The sequence below is a fragment of the Pelecanus crispus genome, chromosome 18, assembly GCF_030463565.1.
Source record: "Pelecanus crispus isolate bPelCri1 chromosome 18, bPelCri1.pri, whole genome shotgun sequence".
NCBI classification, from domain to species: Eukaryota; Metazoa; Chordata; class Aves; order Pelecaniformes; family Pelecanidae; genus Pelecanus; species Pelecanus crispus.
In genome coordinates, this window is record NC_134660.1 from 7,965,106 (window position 1) to 7,973,627 (window position 8,522).

Genomic DNA, 8,522 nt, shown 5'->3' on the forward strand with positions numbered 1-8,522 from the left:
GAGGCAGCGCTTCTACAGCAGAGGGGTGCGTTTGAGAGGATGCTTGAGCACCTTCTCACTTGGAAGAAGCTATCAGCTCTTCAGCTGTGGCCTGTCTGCCCAAAGACAAGCCTCCCAGTGCTGAACGACCTCCTCTTGGTCCTTGCAAACCTGGAACACGGTAAGGGTTTCAGTTTGGTGTCTTTCCTTGGGCTAAGTATTTTAATACCTCCCATTTGTTTCCCTACAGAGCCTCCTCGTGGCAGAGGTGTGGAGTCCCAAGCACACCTGACTCAGAAGACTCTCTTCTTCATGCCCCCCCATCAGCTGTTTACACACGTTGCCAAGATCCCCCAGGAGCCTTCTCTTCCCCAGGCTGAACACTGCCAGCCCTCTCAGCTGCTCCTCACAGGAAAGATGCTCCAGTCCCTGCACCATTTTGCTGGCCTTGCTTTGTCTGTATCTTTCCTGGGCTTTACCTTTCTTGTACTGGTGCACCCAGAACTGGACCCAGCACTCCAGAGGTGGCCTCACCAGCACTGAGTAGAGAGGAAGGAGCAGGTCCCTTGTCCTGCTGGCAACGCTCTTCCTTCTGCAGCCCAGGATGCTGCTGGCCTTCCTTGCCACGAGGGTGTATTGCCAGAGCAGACTCAGGAAAGCACCTGAGCCACTGAAACTGAGTGGGACACAGCCGTGAGTATTCAGGAGAAGTAGCCCAGCTGCTTGTCCAGCTCTTACTCTTTCCTCAGCGTCCATCAATGACCACTGTTGGAGAAGGGGGCTCTTGGCAGCAGACATGACTGCTCCTGTGGCTTTACCTCCTACTTAAAGAAGCCCAAGGAGGGAAAATGTCCTCCTAACCCTGCACCTGGGGATCAGCAAAAGCCTCAACATGTGACCAAGACCCATCAGACAGACACTGGACAAGATTCTCTGTTCAACCCCTTGAGCTGTCCCCCTGCTTTTCATGCCTCTCCTCCAGCTCTGGGGACTCACCAGTGCTTGGCTGGGAGGAGTCGCTGTGTCCCTGAGGCCCTGTGGATTCCCTGCCCAGCACAAAACTGCTGGTGGCTGCATTCCTGGGATGTGCGTTTCTGGGATCTAGTTTGTCCCTCTGGGCAATCACCTCTTGTTATGCTATGTCTGTTTTGGAAAGCAAAGAGGTGGCCCTGGAGAGGGGAAGCTCTGGGGAAAGCTGAGAAAAGCAGCCATGGTGGCAGGCCAACATGCTCTAATTCCTGGAGTGACGTCACCTCGGTAGGCCATGCCAGCAGGTGTTTGCAGTGAGGACTTCACAAAGGAAGTTCAGGCTTTGTGAAAGAGAGGGAGTGGGGAATACGTCCAAGGGAGACATGGGCAGAGGGAAAGGGAAGGAGGCAAAGAGAGTGAGACAGCTGGAGAAAAGTGTCTCTGTGAGGTACCGGGAGGTGGATGAGAAGCCCCATTCCCACCTTGATGGGTAAGGAAACAATGGTCTGGAATTCAGGTCTGTCCTTGTGCTGTGCTTTACACAAAGACCTGTGAGAGAGGTTCCAGGGTCTTGCAGGAAACACAGGACAGCTGGGAGGGTAAACAAGAAATAGTTTGGAATATGGGGGTGCAAACTGTCTCATTCCAGACATTGTAAGTGACCTGGGTGCTTTTTTACACCCACCCATGTTACGTCTGCAACTGATTGCTCATTTGGCCAATCTTTCCCTTTTTCTTCATGTTTGTAACTTCTCAGGTGTCCTGAAAAGTGACTGCCATGCTTTAGTGTTGCTGCAGGTGTTGCAGGGAGGCGCTTGAAAGAGTGAGCTCAGCATGGGCTTTCCCCCCAGAGCATTTGTTACCTGTCATTTAGAATAACTCCCAAAACACACAAAGTATATTTAGAGAGGAGACATTGTTTTACTCTGCGCAGGGTGCATGGTGGAATATTTCCACAAATCAAACACACCTACTGAAGTTCATTTGACATTTATATGTGACCGTTAACACACCACGCCTTTCTAATAGAGAATCATTGCACTGACTGAGCATCCTCTTCTTCCATGGGTCTGTACCTTTTCTGCTTAATTGTAAATCTACAGTATGATTTTTCTTCACTGCACGTGCTCAAAAGCAGTGGGGGGGTTAGTCTTTTCGTCCCTCAATTGAGTCAGTGGTGGCAATGTCCCCCAGCCGGAATTACCTTTCCCCCAGTTACCATGCTTCAGCAATTGCCCAGTTTCTCAGCATCTTCTGGGGCAAGATGTTCCTTTTATCACTGCTGACCCCACATTTGTGGCCTTCCCTTATCTTTACAACCTTCGTTGTAGCAGAATATTTCCACTGTCAGTCCTTGAAGTTCTACAGGTTTGTATTCTTCTGAGAAGGTACGCGTTAGTGAGTCATGCATTGCTGATACCCTCTTATCTGGCCTAAGCATTATTTACTACCTTGAATATTCTAAAATTCTCATGTGTTATTTTCCACTCTTAACCTGTGATCCTTTTTTAACTTCTCAGGTGTCCTGAAAAGTGACTGCCATAGTTTAGTGTTGCTGCAGGTGTTGCAGGGAGGCGCTTCAAAGACTGAGCTCAACATGGGGCTTTCCCCGCAGAGCCTTGACTCAAGACACTCAGATTTTCTCTGGGGACAGGATCCTTTCAGTGTCCTGAGGAACGCGCACACCTGAGCAAGTTCAGCAGTGGTCACTGCAAAGGCATGTGCAGGAAGGTGAGAGCTGATGGTTCACTAAGGCTGTCAGGTCAAGTCCCTTTTCCTTTCAAAGGGGGAACAAGTAAAAGGGAGAGTGACAAACAAAGCACACCATGACACCAATCTCTGAGTAAGTGATAAGGGAGGCAAGGAGGGAGACCAGAGCTCTGCAGCCTCTCACCCATGGGCCACTAGGAGACTGGGTGTGGCTCTGAAGTGGGTGAGGCTCAGCTTTGCAAGTGACAAGAAGTGACAAGAGGAACATGAGGACCATGGGTGTTTGAGGGTGGTCCTGCGGGACTAGGCAACACCTCTTCAGGCACCCTTAGGGGAAGGGTCAAAGGTGGGGGCAAAGAGGGCAGTGGGGAGGAGCAAGGGGAGGCAATAGAGAGGAGGAAGCTTAAAAGGAGGCACCTGCACCTAAGCAGGGGCTGGTCAGTGCACTTGTTGGGATGAGCCCTGTGCCTGACCACCACAGCTGCCGCCTTAAACCCTTTCCTAACCATCCTTCTGTGTCTCTTCACTCCCTTTCCCATGTGTGAGTGCTGCAAGGTCGGAGTGCCAACAGCTGGAGAGACTGGTGTGAGAGAGAGGTCTGGGTGCCAGTAAGTGGGCAAACAACCAAAGGCCATAGGCATTGTAGGCCTGGGTGCCAGCAACTGGATGGACCGGGGTGTGTGCGGCAAGGTCTAAGTGCCAGCAAGTGGAGCAGGGGTCACTGGTCACAGGACCTGTCAGTCTCTGTGCCAGCAGCTGGAGCGACTCGGGTGTAAGCAAGGTCTGGGTGCCAGCAGCTGGAGAAGGATGATTGTGTCACGGGATCATATGTCTCCCTGTCAGCAACTGGAGGGACCACATTGCACATGTATGTGTGAAGTGTGAAAGCACCAGGGACTGCAGGGACCTCAGTGTGTTTTTTCCTTAGTGAATTCAACCCAATGTGCATGGGTGTGTATGTGGAATTTGGTAGCATATTTGTAGCTGGCCTAGGCACTGAGTGGGAGGAAAAGCTGTATCTGAAGTCTGAGCCAGAGGTGGGTAAGGGAGCCCAAGGCCAGCACATGGCTATTAGACAGGCTGATTTTACTAAGCTGTAGTAATCATAGAATCGTAGAATCATAGAATCGTTTAGGTGGGAAAAGACCTTTAAGATCATCCAGTCCAACCATTAACCTAACATTACCAAGTCCACGCTAAACCAGTTAAGGGTAGACTAGACTAAATCATGTCCCAAAGTGCTACGTCTACCGTTTTTTGAACACTTCCAGGGATGGTGACTCCACCACCTCTCTAGGCAGCCTGTTCCAATGCTTGACCACCCTTTCCGTGAAGAAATTCCTCCTAATTTCCAACCTAAACCTCCCCTGGCACAGCCTGAGCCCAATGTTTGAGGGTCTGCAATTGTGAGGGTGATTGTGAGAGGAGTGGGCGGTTGCATGCATCTGTTTGGTAGTGGACATCAGGCTGGCCTAGCCAGAGAGAAGGAGGAGACCCAGGGGCTGGGGAAGAAGGCCCAGGCTCCAGGCAGGGCTATTAGATGGGCTGAAGGCTTGCGCAGACATTTGGTGGTGCACGAATGTGGGTGTGCTTGTGAGTGCCGAGGGTGGAGGTGTGTGTGTTTTCACTAGGGAACTGTATGTCACCGGCATACTGGAGACAGTCAGGCAAAGGGCTACTTAGATGATGAAGAGACTGGAGCATCTGACATGGTGATAGGCTGAGAGAGCTGGGACTGTTCAGCACAGGGCAGAGAAGTCTCATGGGAGATCTCATCAACATGTACAAATACCTGAGAGAGGGTGTGAAGAAGGCGCAGCCAGGCTCTTCTCTGTGGTGCCCAGTGACTGGACAAGAGGCATTTGGCACAAAGTGAAACAATGGAGGTTCTGCCTGAACATCAGGAAAGACTTTTTCATGGTGAGGGAGAGAGAGTGCTGGCACAGGATGCCCAGAGACGTTGTGGAGTCTTCATCCTTGGAGGTACTCAAAATCCATCTGGACATGGTCCTTTGCAACAAGCTCTAGGTCACTCTTCCTGAGGCGGGGTTTGGACCCACCCGCCTCCAGAGGTCCCTTCCAAACTTACCAATTCTGTGTTTCTATAACACGAGACATGAAGAGAGGCTGGTCGAACTGGCCTTCTTCAGCCTTCAAAGGAGAAGCTTGAGAGAGCTTTTTGATTCTTCTCACACTTGACTGGAGGATGAAGGGCCAGATGGAGCCAAACTCTTCTTGAGCACAGTGATAGAGCAAAAGGCAATGGACACGGTCCAGAATGGGGGAAATTCCTACTAGAAATTTGGAATTGTGTGGTTTTTAACAATGAGGGTGGAGCATGGCTGTAGATAAATCCCAGTAAGAATGGAACTCTGGCTCCACAAGGTGGTGATTAAGGTACCATTAATTGGAGATAACACAAGAACATAAAAGGGGATAGCACAGGTGATGTTATGCCCCATCAGATGCTGGGGACCCCGAGTTATGGAGCACGAGTTGGAGCTTGAGTTGGGGTTTAGCACATAATGCAAATCCCTCCATGCTGAGATTCACTGGTGCCATCTTTGGAGTTTTCATGGGATTTTCTTGGAAACAAACCACTCCTTAATTTGTACTGTTGAGCACAAGGACATTGATATGAACACACGGTGCTTCACCCTCAATTAAGACAAGGTCATGTTTGTGGCAACGTTGCCAAGTTTGCCAGGTGATGTATGCAGCTCAGCACAGCACAGGTCTGTGCCTGCTCAGGTCAGGTTAAAAATGAGAATGAACAGTTTGTTATCTCCGCCATGACTGGTGCATGGGCTCACTCTGGAGTTAATGTGGAAAGGGCGTTGGACTAGGGCACCCATCTGCAGTACCCCCATCCTTTCACATGCCCTTTCAACTCTGGGGTGCAGGGGACCCTACCCCTGCCCCTCGCAGTGCAGCGCTCCAATGGGTGCTCCGTGTGCTCCCTGGGAGTGGGGGTGACCCACTGACCCCTCATCCTGTTCCCTGCTGATCCCTCATGCTTTCACCTAGAGGAGGAGTAGGTTGTCCTTGTCATCTCTGGGTTTGTGGCAGCTGACAGTAGTGCTGGAGCCAGGTTCCTCTCTTGCACTGTGGGTTATTCCAGCATAACAAGACACAGCCAGAACCCCTGGGCTGCTGCACAGCAGGGTTCATCTCCTATTTTGGGGATTTGGAGGAGGGAAGTTGTTCCCAGGCAGCTGAGGAAAGAAAGGGGACAAGTGAGAGAAGCAGAAAAGACTTGTGCTCCCAGAAGACATAGCAGTGTCCTCAGAGAGCTGAGGCCCCCAGGGGAAGATGTGAAACCTCAGTGGGGAAGAAACCTCTCACCTCCCAACTGGCCCAGCAGTGGGTGTGCAGGGGAGCAGGCAATTCTAGCTGGGGAGGTGAGGGCTCCACTGTGAGCTGACCAGGAACAGCCTCTTCCCATGACTGGGGCCCCCAGGGCCCCTCACTGTGGAAATGTTGAGAATGCCATTGGCTGAGGGGGCCACAGGTGTTGCTGCTGGAGGAGGGAGAAACCCAGGAGGAGCATTTCAGGCACAGGAAGAAGAGATCATTTCCCTGCCCTGCTTCTTCCTTTGCTCCCCCAACAGAGTTGTTTCCAGCCGCTCTGTTACCTCGAGCCTGGGAGGTGGGTTTCTGACTCTCTCACTCAACACAGGCAGTTTGCTCTCGACATGCACCTGAGATATCTCATCCTCACTGCCTTCCTGGGGCAACTGCTGGGTAAGTCCTGGCTTTCTATAAACGCACACTTCTTCTCCCAAGGAAACCCTTGCCAGCCTTATCAGGATCAGGCAGAGAACTACTCTTAAATTACAGGAAAACGCTGGAAAAAAGGCTCCCTTTTTCTACCATTCAGCTCAGCATTGTACTCAGGGCACCAGAGGCCCTCACAGGTGACAGGGACCATGAAGCAGGATGAATCTTTTTGCCATAGCTCCATGAATGCCTCAACATGCTGGAGGGCAGCTGGTCCCAGCACACAAAGGTTAGGCCTGACAGGCTGTTCCCTGGTTCTCTGGGCTGTAAGGAGAAGGAGCAGGGAGGAGGAGCAGGGACACAGCACAGCTCTCCTCAGGGTCCATGATGGGCTGAGAGCTCTGAGCTGCTGCCCAAAACTACTCTCCACCTGGCTGTCCCCAGGCCTCAGGATTTGCCTGCCGGGCAAGGGACAGGGAACCTTCTCTGCCTGGATTTTGCATGCGCTCCTGGTTTAGTTCCTGGAGCCTTTCCCTGCAGAGCTGCTGACCTTTACCTTCTTCCAGGCACCTTGGGGCAGACCACTGTCACCCAGCAAGAAGGACAAGTCACAGTGAAGCAGAGACACCTTCCAGACCACCTGTGCCTGCGAGGTCTCTAACTTCAATGGCTTGTTCTGGCACCAGCAGAGGAAAGGCCAAGCTCCCCAGCTGGTCTCGTATCACATGGCAGCTGGCTCCAAGCAGAGTGGCTGTCTCACCATGTTGCTGAACACCACGGGGAACACCAGCCTTCTGCAGCTGGAGAAAGTGGAGGTCTCTGACAGTGCCTTGTACCTCTGTGCTGTGCAAGACACCCACGTGCAGGGAGCTTCCTTGGCTGTGCAACAAGCCGGGGCAGGGAGGGGATCTGCCTGTGCAAGGTACTGAGCATGGGGGAAGGGGCCCTCAGCTCTGCCCTGGCAGTGCTGCTTCCCCTGTGCACCTGGAGATCTGCAGGGCAAGATCCTCTTTCTGAAAGGGGCCAGTGTCAGTGGCTCTGGAGATGGCCAAATGTGACTGTAGGGCAGAGCCTGCTGGCAATCAGTATGGCAGCAGCTTGTTCTCAGCCCCTCACACTCAGTGTTAGTAAATTCCTGGAAGACCATGGCTAATTAGGTACATCAAAGGTCGACCAGCTCCACCCACAAGGCCCCTCGAGGGCATTTTGACAGAGAGCAGTGAGCTTGTTTGCTCTCTTCAATAAGTAAAGAATTCAACTGGATTTGAGTCAAGCCATCAGGTTATCTCCAGGTGTTCAGCCAGTCCAAGTGCAAAGTCTGTGCCTGAGGGGCAGAGCGAGCCACACAGAACAGCCCCAACTGCCAAAGGCCCAAGAGCTCTCTTATCTCATCACCAAGGGAAAGTGCCCTCCCTTACAGGGGGTCCTTCTCTCTCTGGCATCCCTGCCTCCAGCCACTTTAACCCCTTCTGCATTTGGGCCTTCCTGGCCTCCATGCCAGATCGTTCCTTGGTCACAAATCACCACTGCTGAGCAGTTACAATTTCAATTTCCTTTTCACTGCAAATGCTGAGGCTTGGCATGAGAAATGAGGCTGTGCTCATCAATCTTCCTCCTTCTCTCACACTGGATTCTGTGTGGTGTTTTGATATCCTCAGGCTTGAGGAAAGTGTGCTATCTTTGATGTAACGTTTCCTGTCCATTCCAGACATCCATTTATGCAAGCAGGGTCTTAAATGCTCCATGCTTTCAGGCTGATCCCTGCCAGCCTTAGTTTGCAAGGAGAGCCAGAGAGGCTCAATCTCTCTGAAAGAGAATGGCCAGGAGCTCCATCCTCCCTTCACTCAGCACACACAAAAACACCTGTGCATGCACTGCCAGTTACACAGGAAACCCTGTGGGTGCACACACATTCACTCCCCAGACTTCCCATCACATAAGTGTTCACATGTGCTTATACGCACTTGCACACCCACACCTGAGCTATATATAGATATGTATGCATGCTCCTGTACACACGCAGATATCTATGCACACACATATGCCCACATGCGTGCACAGACATGCACACTGACACCACACACACTTACTCACCTGCAAAAATGTGCAGGTGCACAAACACCCGCACATACACATACAGAAAT